This window comes from Vulpes lagopus, chromosome 18 (assembly GCF_018345385.1).
Source record: "Vulpes lagopus strain Blue_001 chromosome 18, ASM1834538v1, whole genome shotgun sequence".
Taxonomy (NCBI): domain Eukaryota; kingdom Metazoa; phylum Chordata; class Mammalia; order Carnivora; family Canidae; genus Vulpes; species Vulpes lagopus.
This window is the reverse complement of record NC_054841.1, coordinates 31,184,099-31,207,301: the sequence shown is the minus strand read 5'-3', so window position 1 is coordinate 31,207,301 and position 23,203 is coordinate 31,184,099. Positions and strand designations below refer to the sequence as shown.

Here is a 23,203-nt window from a genome sequence, read left to right as displayed (position 1 = left end):
TAAGGCAGATGCTCAACCACTAAGCCACCCAGGTGCCCCAGAATCTGTGTCTCTTATTTCCTCCATCTTCAATGAGGATTAGAACACCTGGCCTTCCAATGTATAAATTTTTTAAAATTCAAGTATAGTTGACATACAAGACAATATGTACTGAATTTTACCAGCCAACTCTTCTATTTTAAACACACAAGTTATTAGAGAAGTAAATATGATGACACATGATTGATTCTCACAAACACGGACTATACTTCTGTATTTTACGAAATTCCCACTTGCTGGCCCCCTACCCCTCCCCCCTCATTGATACGTCTGCTACCTATAACATGGAGTTCCCCACACCGTGTGAAGCAGCCAGAAAATTCTGATGATAAAATCTGCCCCTCCCCACGCCAGGTCAAACAGGCCACAATTCTTCAGCTCTCTCGAGAGTTGCTCGGGGGAACTAGTTATTATTGGGTGGAAACAGCAACCCAGAGTGGTTTCAAGATGGAAGGTGCATGAGAGTGCTAATTATTAGTGTTTTCTGTTTGCTTCTGGCCATGTTATTTAGAGAGTCTTCAGCAGTGGCTCGCGAAGGGTGACAGCGGGCAGCAGCGGCGGCGGCATCACCCGGGAAGCTGTCAGAAGCGCCAGTTCCTCCCCGCAGACCTCGGGCCGCAGCAGCCCGGGGGTGGGGCCCAACCACGTGCGTCTCGCCCCAGCGCTCCGGGCGGGGCTGCGCTGCGCTAAATTTTACCTGCGGGCTTTCCGCTGCGCGGCCGTCGCCGGGGGCGCGGGCGGGGGCGGGGGCGCTTTTTGGATCCGCGGACTCCCGGGCGGCACCCCGGACCCGCCGAGCCCAGCCCGCGGTGGGACGCGGTCCCCGGGGCGGCGTTCCCGCGTCCGCATGATGTAATGAGGACGTCTCCCCCCTAAGTCCAAGAACCTGGAGGCCTAACCCGAGAGACGGCGAAATTGCCGTAAGTCCTGCAGCCCCGCCACCCCCGCCACCCCCGCGAGCCCCGCTCGCCGCCCGACTGCACCGCGATCTTCCCGCCGCGCTGACGGGTGCAGGGGGCAGCCACGGGGGAGCCTCGGGGCGCGCGCTCCGCGAGCCAGGTGGGCCCCGGAGCAGGTGTGGCGGGAGGGCGGGAGGGCGCGAGGCGGGGGGCGATTTCCACACGCGGAGGGAGCGACCGGGGACGTTAGGCGGCGGCGCAGGGGACGCGGCGGGGGCGGCGGGGGGTGGCGGCGGCCGGGCCGGGGCCCCGCGGGGGAGGGGGCAGCCCCTCGGGGGGCACGCGGCGGGCGGGGGTCGGGGGCGGAGAGGGAGGTGGGTCCCCGCCGGCGCGGGGGCGGGCGGCTCGGCGGCTCCCCGCCCCCGGCCCGCCCCTCCGCGGCGCCATTTTGCAGGCGGCTGTCGCGGGGACCGGAGGCGGCGGCGGCGGCGGGCACTGCGGCGCCGAGGCGCGGCGGCAGGACGGGAGCCCAGCGGGCTGCAGCCAGGTGAGAGCCGGGCCGCCGCGCCCCCCGCCCGGCCCGCGAGCCGCACCTGCCGGGCCGGGCCGCGAGGTGCTCGCCGCGCCCACGAGGCCGGCCTGGCACGGCCCCCGCGCGCTGTCACCCGCCCCGCGGCGCGGCCTGCGCCCCCCCGCCCCGGGCCGCCCCCGGGCGCCCGCCCCCGCCCCCGCCGGCCGGCCGGACCGCGGGGCCCCTGGATGCGCGGCGACCCCCGGCCTCCGCCCCCCCCGCCCGGGCCCGCCGGCTCCCGGGCGCTCGCGCTGCCCGCCGCGGGAGCCCAGCGCGCTCGGGCCCTCAGGCCGCGCCGCGGGAGGCGAGCGGGTCCCCGGGCCGGGCTGGCGCCGCCGCCGGGCCTCGGGCCGCGCGTCCCGGGGTCGCCCGCCCCTCGCCCGGCTCCCGGGGCTGCGCGCGGACATCCCGAGCCCCGGAACTCGGCCACCGGCAGGGCGGCGGGGGGTGCCTTGTACATTTTCCGCCTTCTCCTCCCCTACAAAGGCTGCGCCAAGTAATTTTAGAAGCCGCCGCTCCCACCCCGGGGCCTTTCTCCCCGGCCTGATCCGCGGGGGTCGCCGACTCCCCTTGTCGCTACCTTGCTGGGAGGAGACACTGACGTTTTCGAGTGTGACTACTTTAAGGGCTCGGGGTTTTCTCCTGCCGTTGGCTCTGGGTCCGCCTGGAGTGGGCGGCCGACGGGAGCTCGGCCTTCAGGCTGGGGGCTTTAAGCGTGACGGATGTGAAATTCTTGATTGTCAGGGCAGAGGGTAAATGAGGGCGATTGCATGTGGGAGAGAGTCACCCATTAGGGATCTCTGGCTCTGGGGCGTCAGGAGCTGTTACTTTGATTCTTGCGATTCTGGAAGATGGGAGGGGGGAGATGCTCTCCCTGCTGACGTCTGGGTGTGCTGAGAAGGCCAGTGATGTGCGAGGACCTGGGACCGGAGTCCCGAGGACAGTCCCGAGGCTGCCTGGCTTGAGCTGTCATTAACTGGCCATGTGACTTCTCGCCGCCAGTTTCTTCCTCTCTAAAGCCAGAGACAAAAATCAGGGGTCGCTGAAGCTTCTTTTTTTTTTATGTGTTTGCATTTGAATAATGCTGTGGAGCTGGGGCCTCCCCCATTTGCACTTGTCTGCACCTGTCTTTTCACCTTCGCACATGACTTTCCCTGGATAGTCTGGAAGGTGTCTGAATCTGGTGAGATTTATAAAGGGTCTTTTCAGCACAGAGATTCCGAATTCTGTACTGGGTTATGGTTGACTCTACTAGGATCACTTGTGAACCTGTCACTAGTGGTTTCCTTTCACTTCTCCAGAATTAAATAGCTTTTGGGCACCCGCCTTTTAAAGTGGCCAGCAGTGGATGTGCAGCATAAGCCCACATGGCACACCTGTTAGTTGAAAGAAGGTGAGCAGGTGTGTCCAGCCAGGCTACCTGTTTCACCTGACAGCCTGAGCGTGAGCTATCTGTTTTCTAGACCATTTCCTTTGTCAAAATGGCGACCAACTTCTTTCTTTGAATTCCAGGGCATTTCTCTCTCTCTCTCTCTCTCTCTCTTTTTTTTGCTCTGAGTAGGGAGTGAATTTTTTTTTTTTTTAAGAAAAGTATTTCAAGAACTTTATATATTGACAGTTTTTTTTTTTCCACATGGTCGCATGGTAGTTGTATTTTTCTGACTGTGACAAAGTTAATGAAGCTGAGTTCGAACATCTGTTAGGATGTTTTAAAAATGCTTAGTGAAAGTACCTGGCTAGAATATTGTAGAGGGTTTTGCTAAGTTTCATGCCGGCCACACTGCCCATCATGTTTGTATAGCAAAGGCTAGAGGTCGTAGTAGTGCAGAAATTATTTAGGTGTCCCAGGAGCAAGCTCACGTAACCTTTCATTAGTCCACCTGCTAATTTGGTGCCAGGTGCTGTTGAACAAATCATTGTTGAATAACCCTTAGTCTTTTGCCCTCAGGGAACCTAAGGTCTGGTATCTAGAAATCCTGTTCAGTGTCTCCAAAGACAAACCTGGGGTCCTTTTGGAGACTCCTTTCTGGCACCACTGATATCTTGAGGAATTTTCCCATTTTGCTTAGGGGAATTAAAAGTCAGCAGTCATACATAATTTGCAGTTATATAGTGCCTTGTACTTGTAAATGAAAGCTTTTTAAAAACTTATTTTTCTTTAATCCTCTTAGGCTTTTTTAATTTAAACATTTTACAGTCCCTCTCTGACCGGTTTCCAGGCGTTTCCTATAAAACTCCCAACACACTAGTCTGTTCCCAATGCCAGATAACCTCATTAATTCATTTTTACTCCCGCTGTTCTTCCAGTTATTCTCTCCTCAGAGGGCCGCCTGTCTGGGCTTTTATTCTTTTGCTAGGGAGCATTCCTGCTCCAGGTTAAGCTGTACATTACTGACACAGGATTTAAACGAGCCCTGTGTGTGCTTTAAGGCACCGTATGGCCGGCCGTCTCCTTTTTCCTCCCAGCTTTGCTATTTCTAGCCTGTAATTTTGTTGCAGGTTCTAGATTGTTGACTCTGGAATAATTGAGGTTGGCTTGCAGCTTATACTTTTCATAGGACTTTAATGCATTTCGTACATTTATTGAGGACCTGTTGTGTGCCAGGCAATGTTTTTCATGCTCTGCATGCTGCATGGAGATTCTCTGTCCACATGGAGCTCGCACTCTGGTGAGGAGGCAGACAGTATTTCATGCCCTGAGGAAGAATCTGGCAGGATTGAGGGTATTAAGTGTTGGGGTAGGAGCTGAAATTTTAGAAAGGATAGATAGGGAAGGCCTGAGTCATCTTTGATTGGATATGTGAAGCAAGTGAGTCATATGGATATCTGGGGGAGGAACATTCCCAGTGGAGGAAGCAGCAGATGCAAAGGCCCTGAGGCAAGAGGAGAGCATTTGGTTTTGAGGTCAAAGAGGCAGTAGGCAGTAGGAGTTGAATCATGTAAGGCCATATGCTGTAAGGCCTATGGATTTTACTTTGAGGGGGAATGGGAGCTGATGGAGGGTTTTGAGTAGAGGGGTTGTGGACTGATTTAGCATTTAACAAGGACCTGCTGGTTATTGTTATTTGAGAATTAATTAGAAGCAGAGAGGGCAGGGCAGCAGGGTGACCTGCTGGGTGAGGGCTGTGGGTGGTGGTCAGACCAGGATGATGGAGGGTAACCAGGGAGGTGGTGAGAAGTGATAGGATTCTGAGTTGGGGCTGAGGAGATCACTGACAGACCAGTTATGGGAGGTGAGGAGGCAGTATAAAAAAAGAGTTGAGGGCAGTGTCCAAGTTTCTGGTCTGAGCACTTAGAATGAAAGGAACCCAAAACATCTGAGATGGTAGAAGAGCAAGTTTAGGGCATGTTAAGTTGTCATGCCAACCTGACAAACCCAAATGTAGTCATAAAGGGAAGGAGTGGGTGTTTTGGGGGAGCTCCTTCTCTGTGGAAATGTAAATCTTTCTGAGAACTTCTGTTGTCCTTAGCCTTCTCTTCTCTGATTTCAGCAAGTCCCTGACCTCAGGTGTAGGTGGCTTCTCAGGCCATCTGAAAATGTACTCCACGAAGGAGAGTTCTATCTACTCGTTTATTCACTAACCATTTCTTGCACTACTTCAGTGGGGTTGCTTGTTATGCAAGCTTAGACTCTAAAGATAGCACAAAAAGCAAAGAGCTGGATTAATAAAAAATGACCTTTGAAAATTCTTATATCCCAGCAAGTGTGGCAGGCATGATCTGCATATATACTCTATACAGAAACATCTAAGTATTCGAGTGTAATGGACACAGTAGTGAACAATGGATAATCCCCCAGAGGATCATACTCAGGACTTAAATCAAGTGTTCTCACTGCCGTGAGCTGTTTCAGTGGCTTTAGATGGCAGCCTCAAATCTTCCTCTTGGCCCTGGTCTTGCTCGGCTCCCATTCTTCCTTATTGTTTCTCTGTAGCCTCGGTGAGTCTTTCAGTGAGGAGTCAGAGTTGCCTTGGGCCGATGCTTCCCTGGCTGCCCCAGACCGTGGCTTTCTCTGGTCGTTGGTCAGGAGAACCTTCTTTTACAGTTCTTGCCATAGATTTTGCCCAAAGTAGCCCCTTTGTGTCATTTGCCCGGGGCATCCCTGTGAGTGCCTGGTAGAGGCTTACCTCCCTTTCTTCACTCTCAACATGAATCTTGCAGAGCTGAGTTGAATGTGAGCACAGTTTCATAAAAAAGCATTTCTCCTCCCGGAGCCTCTCTAGGCTATAGAGCAGACCCAAGAAAGACTGGCCAGTGGGCCCCATAAGATAGGGGCTGTGTACATCGGCTCTGTGCTGAGCACTTGAGGTCATTGTTGTTAGTCCCAGCCACCGGCAGGCAGAGGTGTTCTGGGCTGTATTTTTATCATTGAAGAAACTGGAATGTGGTCAACTGATCTGAGTTAATAACTCTTGGGTCTTGATTCCTACTTTTAGTGATAGAGTGCCCTTCCTAGGTCTTGCCTGGAGCTCTGGGTTTGTAAGCTCCTGTTGGCATAGAAGAGGGTAGAGAAGCTAGCACCTCCTGTGTTCACTAATGTCCTTTAATCACAGCAGCCCTAGGGGTTGGGTATGATTCTGGTTCCCACCTTACAGCTGAGGGGGCTGCGGTCTGGATCCTTCTCACTTTTTCCCCACCTTCCTCTTACCTGGACTGCTTTTCATTCCTCTGAGTACCCTAGCTTGGTCCTTTGCTCCTTTTTTTTTAAAAATAGATTTTATTTTTTTAAGAGTATTTATCTATTCATAGAGACACAGAGAGGCAGAGACACAGGCAGAGGGAGAAGCCGACTCCATGCAGGGAGCCTGATGTGGGACTCGATCCTGGGTCTCCAGGATCAGGCCCTGGGCTGAAGGCGGCGCTAAACTGCTGAGCCACCTGGGCTACCAGAGTTTATTATTTTTTTTAAGGAACCTGTATACCCAATAAATGGCTTGAACCCACAATGCTGGGATCAAGAGTCCCATGGTCCACTGACTGAGGCAGCCAGGCGCCTGGGTCCTTCTGTTCCTTCTGTTAGTGCCTTCTGGCATTTCCTGTAGGAATCTTCCACAACCTCCCCACCCCAACACATAGACCTTTCTTTTATGTGGTCTCCCTTTGAGATGGCGTCCCTTTGCCATCAGCTTTATTTAATTGGCATTAGTGTTTTGGTTCTGGACCATCCCTTCATCGAGGAGGCTGTGCTGTTAGGACTCTGGATGGTCTTCCTCACCCTTCTTGTGGAGAGCCCTGCTGGAAACGCTGTTCCTCATATATTGCTACTGTAGTTGGAATTTCAGCCTCAGATTGGTTTGGCTTTCTCGTCCCTTCTGCAGTGCTGGCTGAAATCCTTAGCTGTCTCCAAAGGCAAATCAGCTGGCTTAGGGGTATAGTCTCTTCCTTGTCTGATATGGTTGAACTCAAACTGGAGAGTTTCCCATTCAGAAGGTCTGGGGTGAGGCCCGATAATTTGCATTTCGGATGCTGCCAGTGGGATAACCCCTGGCACCTGTTCTTGTAAATCAAGTTTTATTGAAACACAGCCACATGCATTCAAGATGCTTTATGACCTGCAGGCGTAAAATATTTGCTATCTGGCCCTTTATAGGAAGGGCACAGTAGTATGGATGAAATCAGTGCTGAACACTTTCTGTTGAATTCATATTTTTACATCAAGAACTCTATATATTGGGACACCTGGGTGGCTCAGCGGTTGAGTGTCTGCCTTTGGGTCAGGGCATGATTCTGGGATCCAGGATCAAGTCCCGCATCGGGCTCCCTGCATGGAGCCTGCTTCTCCCTCTGCCTGTGTCTCTGCTTCTCTCTCTCTCTCTCTCTCTCTCTCATGAATAAATAAAATCTTTTTTTTAAAACCTCTTTATATGTTAAGACACTGATTCACAAATTATTCCACAGAAATATGGCATGGGGAATATATGTATTTTGAAGTGTTTGGGAGTATAACAAGCATGGCACTTCTTTTAAGTCTTCTGTTTTATCTAAAAATAATGTGAATTTTTTATTCTATTCCAGAAACATCAGTGCTTGGTTTAATATGAAACATTTTTTTCCCTTAATCTTTGAGTAAAGTTGATGCTACTGGATGTGTTATTTTAATTCTGCTTTCGCTCTGTTTGAGAAATAAGCCATTAAGATTTGCATTTTTTTTGTCATAAGTTACAAATATTTGTCTATGCTTTGAATTCAGATCTGTCAATCTTTTTCTTGTGCTTTCTCTACCCCAAGATTTTATTAATATTCCTTCATATGTTTCTTTGTTCTTTTTAAAAATATTTGGCTGTTATTTAAAGCTTTATTGGAGTGTGGCATGGAGTAAGGATTATATTTTCCCCTACATTTTTTCCAGCACCATTTATTCATTAGTTCATCCTTGTCTTGTTAAATTAAAATGACCCCTTAATCATATGCTGAATCCTTAGGTCTGTTGTGGCACTTACTGTTTTATTCCATTTATCTGTCTATTCTCTATTCCTTTGCTATGACTTTGCTATTTTCTTCATTATGGTCAGTCTATAGTAGGCTTTACTGCTCAGTTTTTTTCCCCCTGGCATTTTTCAGTTTAGGTTTCAAAATAACTTAATGGGAATTTTTATTAAATGTATAAAAATTAATTTGGGGAGACTGGTCATTTTTTTTAAAGCATTTTTAAAATTTTTTTAAATTTTTATTTATTTATGATAGTCACAGAGAGAGAGAGAGAGAGAGAGAGAGGCAGAGACACAGGCAGAGGGAGAAGCAGGCTCCATGCACTGGGAGCCCGACGTGGGATTCGATCCCGGGTCTCCAGGATCGTGCCCTGGGCCAAAGGCAGGTGCTAAACCGCTGCGCCACCCAGGGATCCCGAGACTTGTCATTTTTATAATGAATTGTTCTGTCCATGAACATAATGCAGATCTTTTTTTTTTTTTTTTTTAAGATTTTTATTTATTAAAAAAAAAAAAAAAGATTTTTATTTATTCATGAGAGAGGGAGAGGCAGAGACACAGGCAGAAGGAGAAGCGGGCTCCATGCAGGGACCCCGATGTGGGACTCGATCCTGGGACTCCAGGATCATGCCCTGGGCCGAAGGCAGGTGCCAAACTGCTGAGCTACCCAGGGTTCCCCATAATGCAGATCTTTTATAGCTTTCATTTTTCTAGATTTTCTTCCTAATAAATGGTCTGCAGGTTGTTTATTGCTCTTTATTTTATTTTTATTTTTTAAAATTTTTATTCTTTACAGATTTTATTTATTCTTGAGAGACACAGAGACCTAGGCAGAGGGAGAAGCAGGCTCCCTGTGGAGAGCCTGATGCGAGACTTGATCCCAGGACCCTGAGATCATGACCTGAACCAAAAGCAGATGCTCAACCACCAAGCCACCCAGGTGCCCCAATTGCTCTTTATTTAAAAATATTTACTATTTAGAATGAAGTGATTTCCCTTTGCCCTTCCTTTCCTGGCAACATACACCATCATCCAGCTGGTAAAAAGAATAGAGAAAGTGATTGCGTCCATATCTTCTAGCCAATCACATGTATTACTCAGGGCAGTTACGCTAGTCAGAATCTGTATCCTAACAAAATAAAAAGTTATTTTTGTTTTAAAGATTTATTTATTTTAGTACACCGGAAGGAGGGCCAGAGGGAGAGAAAGAGAGAATCTCAAACAATCTCAATCCCTGCTGAGCCTGTTGCCCCGAGGTCATGACTTGAGTCAAAACCCAAGAGTGGGTTGCCCAACCAATTGGGCCACCCAGGTGTCCCTGGAAAAGTTATTTCTTGTTTATATTTTTTGACTAGTTCTCCTTAAGTGGCAAGTTGGGGATCTAGGCTCCTTCCATCTTACTGCTGCTGACTTTATAATGTGGTCTCTGTTTGCCATGGAATTTTGGGCATGGAAGATTGTTCCTATGGGCTTTGCTTGGAAGTAGCAGTATTTGCTCCCACAGTCTGTTGGCCCTGTCCTAGAGGCTGGGGGCGATTGGGGTGGTGGTGGTAGTGGTGGGAGACAAGTCATTTTGTGTATCTGAGAAGAAAATGAAATGGCAGTGTGTTTGCTATTCTGCTTACCTAACTGTTCTATTTTTCAGTTGATTGTCCTGAGTTTCTCAGATTTTGTCTATTTGAGAGAGAGAGAGAGAGAGAGAGAGAAAGAAAGAAAATGAGTGGGGAGGGGTAGAGGCGAAGGGGAGAGAAAGCAGATCCCCCGCTGAGCCTGATGTGATGCCAGGGCTTGATCCTATGACCCTGAGATCATGACCTGAGCTAAAGCCAGATGCCCTTTTTTTTTTTTTTTTTAAATATTTTATTTTCTTATTTGAGAGAGAGTGCGCACTCGAGGGCACTCATGCACAAGCAGTGGGAGCAGGATAGGGAGAAGCAGGTTCCCTGCTGAGCAGGAGCCCCATGCAAGGCTGGATCCCAGGACCCTGAGATCATGACCTGAGCCAAAGGCAGACGCTTAACTGACAGGGTCACCCAGTTGCCCCCATTTGTGTGTCTGTTTTTTTTTTTTTTTTTTAATACATTTCTTTTTTCCATTTTCTTTCTTTTTTTTTTTTTTTTAAGATTTTATTTATTCATCACACACACACACACACACACACACACACACACACACAGGCACAGACACAGACACAGGCAGAAGCAGGCTCCATTCAGGGAGCCCAACGTGGGACCCGATCCTGGGTCTCCAGGATCACACCCTGGGCTGAAGGCAGCGCCAAACTGCTGAGCCACCCGGGCTGCCCTCCTTTTTTTTCTTTTCTTTTTTCTTTTTTTTTTTTTTTTTATGGCTTCTTTCTTTTTTTTTTTTTTTTTAATTTTTATTTATTTATGATAGGCACACAGTGAGAGAGAGAGAGAGAGAGAGAGAGAGAGAGAGATTGGCAGAGACACAGGCAGAGGGAGAAGCAGGCTCCATGCACCGGGAGCCCGACGTGGGATTCGATCCCGGGTCTCCAGGATCGCGCCCTGGGCCAAAGGCAGGCGCCAAACCGCTGCGCCACCCAGGGATCCCCCTTTTTTTTCTTTTTTAAGGAGGCTCTGTGCCCATTGTGGGGCTTGAACTCACTACCCTGAGATCAAGAGTTGCACACTTTCCCAACTGAGCCAGTCAGGCACCCCATATGTTTCTTTTTCTTAATAAATTATAGAGTATTTATAGAACAGGGTTTTTTTTTTTTTAATTTTATTTATTTATTCATGAGAGACCAAGAGAGGCAGAGACACAGGCAGAGGGAGAAGCAGGCTTCATGCAGGGAGCCCGACATGGGACTCGATCCCAGGTCTCCAGGATCAGGCCCCGGGCTGAAGGCGGCGCTAAACCGCCAAGCCAGCCGGGCTGCCCTAGAACAGGGTTTTTAAAAACATTTTTTTAAAGAACAGATTTTAATGTAACAGTCCTTTTAGCCAGTTTTTCCTAGAATACATTATTGTATATAATCTTTAAATTTTTTTTTTAAGATTTTATTTATTCATGAGACACACACACACACACACACACACACAGACACACAGGAGTAGGGAGCAGAGAGGCAGGCAGAGGAAGGAGAAGCAGGCTTTATGCAGAGAGCCCGGGGCCTCTGGGATCACACCCTGAGCCAAAGGCAAATGATCAACCACTGAGCCACTCAGGGGTCTCAGTCTTTAATAATATTAAAGTAGTGTCCTCTTTTCAAGGTCTTTTTCACTAAATTGAAGTATTATATAGACATAATGTTTTTGAATGAACAAGGTCTGTCACCTTGACATTGACCCTGGAATTGGGTGTACCGCAAAAATCCTTGGTAGAAATCCTGTCCCTGTTATTGTGGTAATTTCTCCAAAGTTCAGTTTCCCTGCTGATTTGAGGATGACCTCAGATTTCTTGCCAGGAAGAATTATAGGAGTTCTATCTTATCTTCAGGTTCATCCCAAGGGCTTCTATTTTCTGACCATGCCGTCGTATTGTGCAGCTGCTGGCGTCTTTTGTGTCCAGACTTCTGACCTATAGTCTGAAAATGTGCTCTCCCTCGGAGAGGTTTTTGTGGGTTGTTGTTTCCCTTCCTTTCTCTTTCATTCCTGTGAAGATAAACCCAATCTCGCTTTGCCTTTTCTGTTGAAGTTCTGCTTTTTGCACCTGCTTCCTGACACCCAGTGTGAGTTCAGGCCCTGCATGTCCAGGCTGCCTACCCTGCCCTTCCTCCAGCCTCTGTCATTCCCAGTTTCAAATGATGAGTTTGCACCCTCACCTTGTGAGCTCCCTGTGGGGTCTACTGTGGACTCCCCAACCAGATGCTGGTCTGCACCCTCTCAGAAGCCCTGGCAGGTGAATGGGATAGGGAATCTTTTATTATTACTTGGGCAGTAAAAGCAGATGGGGTCCAGGTCACTTTTCCTAGCATTTATTTCATTGCTTAGGGCAGTGCTCCAAAGTGGAGCACTCAGTTTCTGTTTTCAATTATTAAGATCTCATGCTTAAAAAAACAAACAATCTCATACTTAGTACTGTTTTTTTTTTATAGGTGTCAGGTGTCAATCAAAAGCATTTCTAGACCTTGTTTGACTGACACACTTTAATTGATAAGTGTGTGTGTGTGTGTGTGTATAGGTCAACCGTGCTTGTGTCCATCTCAAGTTTCATAGAAACCGTACACAACTTTGTATGCCGTGTATTCGGAAATCCTATAGTCCCATTTCATGAAAAAATTAGTGTGATGCCCTGAATTGATTGTGTGATCTGGTCCTGGAGTTGATGCCTGGCTCTGTAAGTTGGAAAGATTATTTATCCATACTATCCTGTGGTAAAGGAACTGCATGAGGTTCTGAGGGAATGACAAGGAAGGACCTCTTGACACAGAATAACCTGCACAAAGAAAAAACACTTTCCTGAGTTGTTATTCCATAAAACCCACCTTTTCAAAGGATGCTTTAGTTGTTTTAGTATATTCACTGAGTGGTAGCCACCACCACTGTCTCATTTCTGAACATTTTTAGTAGCTCCAAAATAAACCTCAGGGATCCCTGGGTGGCGCAGCGGTTTGGCGCCTGCCTTTGGCCCAGGGCGCGATCCTGGAGACCCGGGATCGAATCCCACGTCGGGCTCCCGGTGCATGGAGCCTGCTTCTCCCTCTGCCTGTGTCTCTGCCTCTCTCTCTGTGACTATCATAAATAAATAAATTAAAAAAAAAAACAAAAAAACCTCATACCTATTAGTGGTCAGTCCCCATTCTTCCTTCTCCTCAGCCTCTGCCGGCCATTAACCTACCTCTGCTTCTGTGTATTTGCTTTATCTGTATGTTTCATATAAGTGGAATCATACCATATGTGTTCTTTTGTGATGGGCTTTTATTTATTTTTAAAAATATTCATGAGAGAGAGAGAGAGGCAGAGACACAGGCAGAGGGAGAAGCAGGCTCCATGCAGGGAGCACGACATGGGACTTGATCCTGGGACTCCAGGATCATGCCCTGGGCTGAAGGCAGCGCTAAAACCTCTGTGTCACCCAGGCGTCCCAGGACTCAGATGCTTAACCTAATGAATCACCCAGGCACCCAAAACACAAGTTTTTAATTTTGGGGACGTCTTACTTACCTATTTTGTTGTTGTTGCTTGTGCTTTTGATGTCATATCTAAGAAACCATTGCCTCACCCAAAGTCGCAAAGATTTACCTTATGTGTTGCCCCTATGTTTTCTGATATTCTTTATTTTTTTAAGAAGGCTCTATACCTGACTTGGGGCTCAAACTCAGGTACCCAAGATCAAGAGTCACATGCCCTTCCAGCTGAGCTAGCCAGGTGCTCCTAAGAGTTGTATAGTTTTATCTTTTAGATTTAGGTCTGATTGGTTTTGAGTTAATTTTTGCATGTGGTGTGAGGTAGGGGTCCAGCTTCATTCCTTTATGTGCGATTTCCAGTTCTCTCAGCACATTTGTTGAAGACTATTTTTTCCTCATTGAATTGTCCTGGCACCCTTGTTGAAAATCACCTGATCATAAATGTTAAGGTTTAGGGATGCCTGGGTGGCTCAACAGTTGAGTGTCTGCCTTTGGCTCAGGGTGTAATAATCCGATTCTTCGGGTTTGAGTCTCTCATTGGGCTCCTTGCATGGAGCCCTGCTTCTCTTTCCTCTGCCTGTGTCTCTGCCTCTCTTTCTGTGTCTCTCATAAGTAAATAAATAAAATCTTTAAAAACAACAAAAAAAAGTTAAGGTTTATTTCTGGATTCTCTGTTCTATCCCATAGATCTATTTGTCCATCCTTATTACCAAGAAGTCTTAATTCCTATAGCTTTGTATTAAGTTTTGAAATTGGAAGGCATGAGTCCTCCAGTTTTGTTCTTTTTCTAGATTGTTTTGGCTATTCTAGGTCCTTTGCATTTTTATTTGAATTTTAGGATCATTTTGTCAGTTTTTGCCAGAAAGGCAGATGGGATTTTGATAGTGATTGCATTGAATCTGTAGTTTAGTCTCGGTAGTATTGCCAAGAACTACATATTTTTAACTGAAAAATTTCATGAGATAATATCTGTTTGCACTAGAAGCAATGCATTTATGTACTCTAGCCTATTCTAGTTTATTCTTTTATTTTTTAAATTAAAATAATTGCTGGCCCCAGCTCACTAAATTGATTTCTCTATTCATGTTCATGGGTAGTTATTTATTGTTTGAAAAACTTGCTTCAGGTCAGTGATCCTCAACCTTGACAGCAAATTGGAATCATCTGAGGAACTTTAAAAAAAACTACAGCTGCCTAGTCTCATCCCAGAGATCAGGAGTACAGCCTGAGTGTTGGGGTTAAGAAGAAGAAGAAAAAAAAGCCTCCCAGGTGATTCCAGTGCACAGTCAGGGTTGAGAACCATTGCCATAAGTGAATTCAAGCGCAGATATTTACCCACTTTTAAAGCCTGTGCAAAATTGACTGAACCTACTATGGGGTGGAAATGTGCATCCTACTAGCTGTAGAGCTCCATTTGTGAAACATTTGGTCACTTTGGTGAAGAATGTGTTAGAGAGGTCTCTGTACTTTTTCTTAATTTAATCTGACCACTGACAGTGTTTGCCCAGGAAATAAAATTATTTTGCTTTTGATTTTCTCCTGGGTGTGTGTAGTGGTCTGTGGTCTGTATAGAGAGGAAGGATAGAGTAATCCGTGGGGAGTGTCGTTTCTCAGGAATTTTTGTGTCTTCTGCTTTTCTGCCATAGGAAATGGACTGATTGAAGAATATGCAGGAAATGCACAACTGTTTTAGAGATTGTTATATAAAGAATGCTGAAGCTATTGGTTAGAATTATTTAAGCATACGAAGCTATTGGTTGATCAGAATGAAGGTCAGAAATAATGGAAAAATATCTGGAAGTGAAACTGGTGACCTGTCTTAGAATATTAAGGAATATTAAGATGGTGTTGGAAACACATAAAATAGTTTATTTTACTCATCAAATGTTTTTTTCTGGTTTATTTGAAAGTAAATTTTTTTGTGTACATGCATTGTACATGCATGTATATTTGTATTTTAAAATAGAGATATAGGAGCTTTTTAAACCAATTTAAAAAAAATTTAGCAATGTACCTTAGGCATATGACTAAGTCATTAAATAGCCCTTTAAGACATGGCTTTTAACAGCTCATTTGTGCTGAATGCATCCTGTTTTGTTTGACAAATCCTTCTATTGTTGGGCATTTAGCTTATGAGCCGTTTTTTGCTGTGGTGAACATAATACAATAGTGAACAGCCTTGTATGGAAATCTGTGCATTTTTCAGCTTATTTCTTTAGACTTCTTTTTTGGAAGGGACACCATTTGCATTTTTAAGGCTTTGTTACATAAGGTATGTGCAGTATACTTACCGCATACAGGTTAACATACTGGGAATTATTATTAAAATTAAACTTTCCAGTTCTCTGTCCCCCCCCCCTTTTTTATAAACCGATATGGGCAAAGAATAGAATCATTATGTTCTGCTTTTCTTTGATAACTAGTGAGTTTGAACACTTCTGAGTTTTTGTTTGGCTTACTTATTTCCTTTACCAATTTTTCTAGTTTTGTGTTTTTTCCTGGTGATTTTTTTTAAAAATTTTTATTTATTTATGATAGTCACACACACACAGAGAGAGAGAGAGAGAGGGGGGCAGAGACATAGGCAGAGGGAGAAGCAGGCTCCATGCACCGGGAGCCCGACGTGGGATTCGATCCTGCGTCTCCAGGATGGAGCCCTGGGCCAAAGGCAGGCGCTAAACCGCTGCGCCACCCAGGGATCCCTTTCCTGGTGATTTATAGCAGTTATTGTTACAGTAAGGATATTAGCACTGTAATAAATGTTAGAGATATGTTTCCCATTTTGTCTTGTAATTTTATGATGTAGCCAGGAATTTTATTTGTAGATCATTTTTAGGGCTTTAGTTTTCAAAATAAAAATCTCACTTTTCAGACTCTAAAGTTTTAAATGAAATGTTTTTCTTAAAGATGAATAAAAATCTGTCAGAATGTGATTTTGCTTAAAAGGTTTTTTAGATTTCAAATCTGCTTGTCTTTTAAAGTGTGATGGGAATAATCAGCTGAATTTTAAAAAGTTAAATATAAACTTGAAGATTTTTCACCATCATCCCAATAACCAGGAACATGAATTGGGACCACCTGGAAGTTGATCAGCCAAAAGTAAGGCTAGATGCCATTTATATAAGCTTTCCACTCCAGTTTTAAATTTTGACACTTGTGGTGGTTAGTCTGCTGTTCCTTTGGACCTGTATGATGTCTGTTTTGGGTTGATGGAGTTCTTGTGCTTTCATTCCTTATTTTTGCACTGGTACTGTTAAAAAATTGGGACTTGTGCATCATACTTCAGTAATAGCCTCAAGTAACTCTTTCTAATTATATCCTTTAGGCTTTTTCCAAAGTAGGGACTTCGTCTGTACTCCAGGTCTCTGGAAACTCTTGTTCTAACTAGTTTTTAGTTTTGTTAACTCCTGAGATTGTGGGCAGGAATTTAATAACACATGTAGCACAGGACTTGGAGTAGGCGCTAGATACTCTCTGTGCCTATCCAGGCATTATTTTTTCCTCTTCAGAGTTTCTGGTTGGAATCTGTTCTGCTGCTTCTAAATGGACATGAGTCTCTGCTTCCTATCTGTGCCCCTTACTGCCTTTGGCGGGTGGGTCTTTGGGATTTCTAGTTTACCCTTCATATTCATTCTCCCACCCAGCCTTTATTGGGCAGGATAATGAGGTACATCTGGGGAGAAGTAGCCAGTCTGGGACCCTGGCATGACCATCTCTAGGTCTTCCCTGGTTCTGAGTTCAAAATTCTGACTTTGAGCTACTTTAGTCTGATTACAGGTATTATCTAATTGTGATCATTTGTCGACAGTTTGGAAAAGTTTTAGGGAGTTCTGGGGTTAGCTTGTCCCTGGGGGATATTGTCATCCCTCTTCATACACTCCTATTCTACTCCAGAATTATTCCTGTCTTCCACAGTGATGAGGCCCCAGAAATGGGTACAAGATGGGAGGGATGGTTAGCAGGGGAGCCCCCTTGAGCCATGGAGTCTGGTGGGTCAAGGAGCACCCCGCACCAATAGGCAGAGAATGGGGCTGTTCAGAGAGAGAGAGATTGGGGCATTAAAGGATAAAAGCACAGCCAGTCAGATGGGGAAGCTTTTGAGGTTAGCTTTTCAGCTTAGTTGAACTCATCTGTGCTTGTTCACATGCTAAGGCACAGTTTATTAAGGAAAAATGGAACCGTTTGTGTTAGTTGAGCCTGACTTATTACCGCTGATAATTGTCATTGGGCTGTGTTTTTAATTTGGTCGTTTTGCCAGGAATATAAATCAGACCTTACTCCTTAGATCTTTGGGTAATTAGGAAGATTGGCAAGCCTCCATTTTTCTTGAATTAAGTCATTATTATCCTATTTGTAATATGGGATTAAGTGTGTTAAGTGAAGGAAAAGCATTTTTTATTTTTTTTGAAAGAGTTGTGACTTAAGCATGTGGGCAAAATTCTTTTTAGTGGCTTGTTTTGCATATATATATTTATGAATTTTAAGCTTTTTTCTGATCACAAATACATGTTCATTAGTAATGTAATACAGAAAAGCATGAAGTGATAAGACCTCACATGCAATCTGACACCCAGAGAGGATCACAGTTAATATTTAGGTAAAGTATCTAGAGTGTGTGGTTTGCCAATTAAGTGTAGTTTTTGTATGACAATTGGAGATGTTCTTGCCTGCCCCCCCCCGCCCCCCATGGCTGTTTTCCTGAATGGCTTTGTAGTGTTTTATTGTAAAGCATTTTACTGTCATCATTTAGTTAACCAGCCTTAAATATTGGACATTGACTTGTTCTACAACTAAAAGTGAATATAATTATACTCATTTGGTTATTTTCTTAGAACAATGATTTTGTTGGATATGCATTTTTAAAGGGATGGATGTTAAACATTTAAAAATTATTTTGACCAAAAACGTCTAGCTGAAAATGAAGGTGAATATTTCTCTGTTCTTGGAATGAGGAGGGACTTCCTAAGCATGAAAGTATTAGAAGCAATTGCAAAAAGGTAATAGATTTGACTTTAGAGTGATTACAAAAAATCCTTTAATTTCAAGTGCTATAAACAGGAAAAAGCAGTCATTTACTTTTTCTGGGGAAAATAGTTGCAACATGACAAAGGGTTAATGTCCTTAATGTGTAAGGAGCTCTTAGAAGTGAATTAAAAAAAAAAAAAAAAACTACTGGAAAAAAAGGACAAAAGGCACTTTAACAGTTCATAAGAGAACTATAGATACATGGATCAAAGAAATCAAGATTGAAACCAGATGTCATTCTTTGCATGTCAAATTTGCAAAAGTCAAAAAAAAAAAAAATCTAGGACTGGCAAGTGAAGTTAACATACAGTTTTCTTGTGCTTTCTTTGTTAGCTTGTCAGTTCTCAGAAGGAATTGGGAAGGTTTCCCATTTCCTATTTCTTTACCAGGAAAAGTTAGGATGTAAATGGCCTGTAAATTTGTCTTGAGCCTGGCATCTTTTTAAGCACGGTTCTTTGCTTCTGTAATTTTCTCTTATTTGTATACCATTATTTAGGATTAAAAAAATCATTTTAAAAAATGGCCCATCTCATCTAGATTTTTGGGTACATACATGTGCTCCTTTGTTAAGTCCTTTAAAAAATGCAAATTCGGGACGTCTCGGTGGCTCAGCAGTTGAAGGCCTGCCTTCTGCCCAGTGTGTGATCCTGGAGTCCTGGGATCGAGTCCCACAGGCTCCCTGCGAGGAGCCAGCTTCTCCCTCTGCCTGTGTCTCTGCCTCTCTCTTTCTCTGTGTCTCTAATGAATAAATCTTTTTTTAAAAAAAACAAAATGTAAAAGCATCAAGAGTATATAGTATCTTGTGTTTGCCCTTTTTTTTAAAAAAAAAGAAAATAAAGATTTATTTATTTATTCATGAGAGACAAAGACTGAGAGAGACAGGCAGAGGGAGGAGCAGGCTTCTCACAGGGAGCCGGATGATGGACTCCATCCCGGATCCTGGGATCACGACCTGAGCCGAAGGCAGGCGCCCAACTACTGAGCCACCCAGGAGTCCCAATTGCCCTTGTTTTCAGATGATATTCTTTGTCATATTCAGCAAGTATTTTAAGTTTCATCAAAGAGGTTTTGTGTTTGTTTTTTGAATGAGGAGTAAGTATTTTGTCAGCTTTTTTGGCATCTGCTTAATTGACAAAATGATTTGGTTCAGTTTCTGGCCTATGAATGGTGCTGGCCCCAGGGCTATATCCTTCCTGCTTCTGAAGTATTAACATCCTTTTTTAAGGGAATGGTAAAATACAAAGATGACAGTTCTATATAGATGTATGTTATTCCCCCTGCTCCCCCCCCCCAGTATTTTTACCCCCCCAATTTTTTTTTGTTTTTTTTTTTTCTCTGTGAAATCAAAACCTGGAAACCATTTGCATACCGCAAGAAACTAGAGAAGCACTGTGAATATTTTCCTGTGTGTTCAAAGTGGCCTTTATGGGGGAAAGTCAGGTGGTGTGTCATTGAGCTTCAAGTGACGTTTCCTCTGAACTGCTCACAGGGGCCTGGGCTTTGATCTCAGCCTTGTTACCTTGTGTGCAAAGGGCAAGTCTTCATGTTTCCAGATTATGATGGCATACAAAGGGGAGGGGTGTTGGCTGGCGCTGGGACAGAAGTTCAAGGATGTGCACTGATAACTCAGTCTTGCTTTTGAGGAGCGGCTCCTCCTGCTTAATTCCTCTCTCAAAAGTACATTTGTATTTTTCCAGTATTAGAACTTCTGACCCAATACTGTGTTTTGGTCTCTGATCATCCAGTGGAGTAGAAAGCTAGTCCTTCCAAACACTGGTTTTACTAATCAGCTTTAAAAAATACTTTCCAAAAATAAATCTTCATGGGGTCATAGTACTTGGACTTGCCCTGTACAATTTTTCTCTGATTTTTAGCTAAAGTGACATTTTGTTAATTTGCAGCTTTGCCCTCATGGAAGCTTTTTTAATTAATATTTTTTAGCGTTTTAAGGGATTTACAAAGGAAGCATATACATGTTGGAAAATAATTCTAGCTTGTCAGAATTGGATAAAGCAAAATTTGAAAGTCACATGAGCCTCTTTTACCCCCTGTACTTCAAGGTGGTTTGATCTTTATCCTTTCCGGCCCTTTCTTGTGTCCACAAATATGTTCTATATAATTATACTTTTAATAAAAATGGGATTATACTATGCATAATGTATGACTTGCATCTCTCAGAGGATGAAATATATTTCAGTTTAACTGGAAAAAAGCTGTTCTTCTAAAGCATTTCTTTTACTTTTTTCCATGTTATTTCCATTATTCCTCTTCTTGACTAATCTTCATTGATGGATGTTGCCTTTGTGCTTTTCTTCTGACTGTAGATTTTTAATAAACATAGCTTAGAATAGATTTATGGTTATGAAGATTTTATTTTGGGAAGTAAATTACCTTTTTTCCCTGCCTTGAATGCAGAATGTTCTAGCAAGAGTAAAACAGTTTCTCCATTTATATTCTCAATTAAAAGGAGTAATTTTTTCTTTGTCCCAGACAGCGAAAGACCAGTGTTTAAGTTTCTGAAATTTAAAAAAAAAAAAAAAAAAAAGGATCACAGCATAACTGTTTCTTAACAAGAAACTGTTGGTATCTGGCTAAACCTGTATTTTTCTTTATAATGATGGGCCAGGCTCCTGACCTGGTACCTGGTGTTCCAGAGAAGCCACCAGGGTTAGGCTCTGGGTTGTTTTGTTGTGAAACATATGCATGGGTATAAGAGCATATAAAACACAATAAAATGAATATCTGTGTATCTGTTGATAACCTAGAGGGAGAAACAGCTTCCCCGCCAAGCAGGGACCCAGGATCATGGCCTTAGCCAAAGGCAGATGCTCAACCAGCTAAGCCATCTAGGTGTTCCAAGCCAGCTCTTTTACAAGCACCCTCCCAAGACATTTGTAAGAGGCTTTATTTATTTATTTATTTATTTATTTATTTGTTTTTTAAACATACCTATTTTTTTCTATTTATTTATTTATTTATTTATTTATTTATTTATTTATTTATTTATTTATTTATTTATTTATTTACGATAGTCACAGAGAGAGAGAGAGAGAGGCAAAGACACAGGCGGAGGAAGAAGCAGGCTCCATGCACCGGGAGCCTGATGTGGGATTCGATCCCGGGTCTCCAGGATCGCGCCCCAGGCCAAAGGCAGGCGCCAAACCGCTTCGCCACCCAGGGATCCCCTGTAAGAGGCTTTAAAAGTGATTTTTAGGTAATCTTCTCTTGTTTTCCCCACAAACCAGCAGTTTATTGCCGTGGTGGCATTGAAAGCAGTGCAGAGTCGTGAAGCTCAGTTATCACAGGTGTGATTGGCTCTGACCCCTATTCCGTGACATCTCTTAGAAGCTCCGGGACCTGGATCAGGCCTTGCTCCTCTGGGGTTTTCTTACTTGTAAACTGTGGGTCCAGTAGTTTCCGAGGGTTGCTGTGAAGATGGAATTGCATGGGTATGATACAGTAACCTGAAAAATAGTTATTTTACCAGTAAAAATGGGCTTATTTGGGAATAACCGAGACTTGTAACTTTGGACGCACAAGCTATGACCAACAAAAAAGGAGAAAAAGGTTATTTTATGGGGAATGAGGAAGTCGGAAGGGGTTATTTTGAACAAAAGTCCTTTGGAAAACGCAGGAGTTCAGGGTGATGGAGTTGTAAGGGTGGTTAATTTCTTACAGGAAACACTGTGTAAATTTCCCCCTTGAGGCCTGTTATTGATGATTCTTTGCTGTTGAAATTCTTCTGTTGGGGTTGTCACTGACAGTTCTTCCTGTAATTGGCATTCAGTGGTACTGGCTTCCCCTTCTAACCTTAGAGAGGTATTGTTTCATAAATTTTTACATTTTTTCCCTCTTTTGATCAAGATCTTCCCCAAAAACCTTATTGATCAACAATCAGATCCTTTTAATTCTGTGACCTTTTGTTCCTCAGTGCTAAAAAGGATCTTTCCTGGGTGTAAATGTCCCACATTGGGGGAAAAGTCTATAGATTGGAAACCTCCTGAGGTCACATTTGAGTAACGAGGGGGAGCATGGAGAACACTCAAGCATCTCCCACCTCTAGGGTACATTTATCAAGATTGTAAGTGTTGGAGATCGTCTCTTCATTAGGTACATCATTTTTAGAAAAGTTTGATAGGCAACAAGTATAGAGTCAAAAGTAACATAACAACTCTCAACTGTGTGATGTTTCTGAACCAGGATCCTAGATCTGAAGGCCATCTATGGGCACCTGGCTGGCCCAGTGGTGGAGAGTGCAACTCTCAGTCTCAGGGTTTTGGGTTCAAGCCCCACGTGGGGTGTGGAGATTGCTTAAAAAGATAAAATCTTTGAAAGTAGCCAATTAAAAATATTAATTGGCATGGATTCCAATTTAGGGGAGAAAAGCTCCCTCTACAGGAGGCAGACCCAGAGTCCTGAATGCCTACTAGAAGTTGCCCCATTGAGCTGTCACGAAAGCAGAATAGTGCATGTGATAAGAGCATTCTAAGAATTAATGGAGTTCATTTGGGAAGGTATGAAGCAATAGCTGGTGGGCTTTTGGCAAAACAGCAAAACTTCAAAGACACTTTATTTTTTAAAAGATTTTATTTATTCAGGAGAGGCACACACACACACACACACACACAGAGAGAGAGAGAGAGAGAGGCAGAGGGAAAAGCAGGCTCCATGTTGGGAGCCTGATGTGAAACTCGATTCCGGGATCGCGAGATCATGCCCTGAGACGCTCAACTGCTGAGCCACCCAGGCATTCCCAAAGACCCTTTTAAACAGTATTGTTATCTCAAGAGGACTGTTCTAATCAAATATGTTAAAAATAAAGTAGAAAATTTAGAAACCATGAGTTTTGGGATAAAAATCCAGAGTCAGTTAATAGTCCAGAGGAAAAAGACTGAATCCTGAACGTTCTAACAGACCTGGTCTGGACATCTTGTGGAAGCAACCTCTTCAGATATCATCTGCTTCAATTCCAGGAAGTCTTTTAGGTCACCATATGGTGTGTAGGTCCAGTCAGGGTTTGCTTTAGACATGTCCTGTGAATGCAAAAGTCTCTTGAGTTTGGCAGCACAAGGGTTGGTTTAGCAGTACATAGGAGGGGCCTTTAGGGTGAGGTCGCAGAGAGTCATTCCAGAGGTGTCTTTTCTTACAG

At 44.2% G+C, this 23,203-nt stretch overlaps 1 protein-coding gene across 8 annotated transcripts in view; it reads left to right on the top strand.

The window, feature by feature from the left end:
• Positions 1–779: 779 nt before the first annotated feature.
• Positions 780–23,203, top strand: part of SLC23A2 (solute carrier family 23 member 2) — a 134,830-nt gene continuing 112,406 nt past the window's right edge. For 3 of the 8 annotated variants that reach the window (XM_041732683.1, XM_041732685.1, XM_041732684.1), the window contains exon 1: positions 1,354–1,485. The gene's annotated coding sequence lies outside the window, so the exon portion shown is untranslated. Of the gene's footprint in view, positions 960–1,005; positions 1,099–1,353; positions 1,486–23,203 lie in introns of those variants that run through there. The other 5 variants (XM_041732687.1, XM_041732688.1, XM_041732689.1 and 2 more) reach the window with 4 other exon arrangements.